Source organism: Babylonia areolata, chromosome 23 (assembly GCF_041734735.1).
Source record: "Babylonia areolata isolate BAREFJ2019XMU chromosome 23, ASM4173473v1, whole genome shotgun sequence".
Classification (NCBI taxonomy): Eukaryota; Metazoa; Mollusca; class Gastropoda; order Neogastropoda; family Buccinidae; genus Babylonia; species Babylonia areolata.
In genome coordinates this window covers 27,486,883-27,489,382 of record NC_134898.1, presented here as the reverse complement: position 1 = coordinate 27,489,382, position 2,500 = coordinate 27,486,883, and the positions used below count along the sequence as shown (strand labels likewise).

The following is a 2,500-nucleotide window of genomic DNA, read 5'->3' as shown; positions in this document are numbered from 1 at the left end:
GACTCTGTGCGTGTGTGTGTGTGTGTGTGTGTGTGTGTGTGTGTGTGTGTGTTCATGTGTGCACGTAGGTACATAAACATGAATTCCAGAATATTTCACGTGCAGTTACCTACCAGACCAGAAAAACAAAAAGATGCACGTTAACTATATGTAAAAAAAAAAAAAAATCCTGTGCCACAGGAACAACAGAAGAAGAGCGCCGTGTCGCCCAAGGCAACACCCCCAGCACCCCCACCACACGAAGGGGCAGGTCACCCCACACACCCACCCCCCTCCACTGGTCAGAGGAAGAAAGGAGGATGCAGCAACAGCAACAGCAACAGCAGCAGCAGCAGCAAGAAGAAGAAGAAGAAGAAAGTATCCACACGGAAAACTGCTGCTCCGGCCTCCAGGACAGAGGCCAGCAGTAAGCACTTCAGGCTGAACCTGGCTGACATTCCCTTTGTGGCCGGCAAGGTGTGGCTCTCGGTGTCTTCCACTCTCTCTGTCTCTCTCTCTCCTCTCTCTGTCTTCGTCTCTCCCTCTCTCTGTCTCTCTGTCTTCGTCTCTCCCTCTCTCTGTCTCTCTGTCTTCGTCTGTGTGTGTGTGTGTGTGTGTGTGTGTGTGTGTGTGTGTCTTCGTCTCTCTCTCTCTCTGTGTCTTCGTCTCTCTCTTTGCCTCTCTGTCTTCGTCTCTGTGTGTGTGTGTGTGTGTGTGTGTGTGTGTGTGTGTGTGTGTGTGTGTGTGTGTCTTCGTCTCTCTCTCTCTCTCTCTCTCTGTGTCTTCGTCTCTCTCTTTGTCTCTCTGTCTTCGTCTGTGTGTGTGTGTGTGTGTGTGTGTGTGTGTGTGTGTGTGTGTGTGTGTGTGTGTGTGTGTCTTCGTCTCTCTCTCTCTCTCTCTGTCTTCGTCTCTCTCTCTCTCTCTTTCTGTTTGTTTCTCTTTCTCCTTCTCTCTGTGTTTGTCTGTCTCTCGCCTTCTCCCTGTGTTTGTCTGTCAGTCTTTCTTAGTCTCTCCTGTCTCTGTCTGCCTCTGTCTCTTTCTCTGTCTGTCTGTCTGTCTGCCTCTCTTTCTCTGAGGCTGGCAAGGTGACTGTCTGTCTCCCCCTCTATGTCTGTCTGTTTGTCTGTCTGTCTTTCTCTGTCTCTGGCGCTGGCAAGGTCACTGTCTTTGTCTCTCTCCCTGTCTATGTCTGTTTCAGTCATTGTCTGTCTGTCAGCCTGTCTGTCCGCATGTCTGTCTGTCTCTGTCTCTCAGTCTCTCTCTCCCCCCCTCTCTCTCTCTCCCCCCTCTCTCTCTCTTTAGTCTGTATTTACACTCCCTCCATTACTTCTATTTCTGTGCTATCTATTTCTTGATTAAGTTTTGGTTACAAGGTACAGTGGCTCTGACTCTCTGTCTCTGTTTCTGTCTGTCTGTCTCTGTCTCTGGCTGTCTCTGTTTGTCTGTCTGTCTCTCTTTAGCCTGTTTCACGCCCCCTCCATCATTTTTTGTGTGTGGATAATGATCTGATGTTTTAGTTTATATCACGTCTCAGAGCATCGTCGCTATGAATATAATGTACAAAGAATGATCGGTATCAATCAGGGATAAGGGGGGAATATGTTTGGTATTCGTCAAACACGGACACACTGACGGATCGTACCCACGGATCGTTGTTGGATGTTTATCGCTTCGTGGTGTGAGAGATACTGTGAAAACCCTGCTCGATGATTTTTGCCCAGTTTTCACAAGTATAGGGTATAGGTGGGCCTTATTGCGAACAACCCAGTCGAAGCGAACAACTCAACGTAAAATAGGTCTCACGATCGTCCAGTGCAGCAATCTTATTCTGAAGGCTTTCTCCGATTTGTTGGACCAGGAAAAGTTCGCCTACTCCTTCTTTTCAACGTTTCTTCAAAGGTTGAAATAGCAGAGGCAAATCACATCAAATGCAAACACCTGACAAGTCCAATTACGAATGATGGGTTTGGGTACATGTGGACGATTAAAACAGAAGCAGGTCTTGAACTCAATAGACATTACACGTTAGTGGCTTTGAGCACATGCATGATATTTGTGTGCCGAACAGAGTGGAGTTCTTCTACAGAATTTTGCCAGAAAACAACTCCTTTGGTTGCCTTGGGTTCTTTTCCAGCGCGCCAAGTGCGTGCTGCACACGGAACTTCGGTTTATCGTCTCATCCGAATGACCAGACGATCACTTTGATTTTCCAGTCAAACTTGGAAGAAAGGGTTAGACCGGGATTCGAACCCTGACCTTCACAGACACTGTATTAGCAGATAAGCGTCTGCGTCTTAACCATTCTGCCACCTTGTTCCAGAAACCTGGCAGTTCGTGATAAATTGTGACTGACCGTGTGACTGACGGTGAAATCAGTAGTCCTCAGACAGTAACGGCACTGACGGACTGTAATTCCTGTCTGTGATTAATATGCACTACAGCAAGACGACTTGATAAAGAAACAGATAAATGAATACAAAGATGAATACATAAATAGACAAATGAATAAATCAAGAAATAA

At 46.9% G+C, this 2,500-nt stretch overlaps 1 pseudogene across 1 annotated transcript in view; it reads left to right on the top strand.

The window, feature by feature from the left end:
• LOC143297850 (centrosomal protein of 57 kDa-like) overlaps window positions 1–2,500 on the top strand; it is a 63,593-nt pseudogene that overhangs the window by 53,442 nt on the left and 7,651 nt on the right. The window contains exon 7 of the transcript XR_013057315.1: window positions 181–456. The product of XR_013057315.1 is annotated as a centrosomal protein of 57 kDa-like (transcript). The remainder of the gene's footprint in view (window positions 1–180; window positions 457–2,500) is intronic.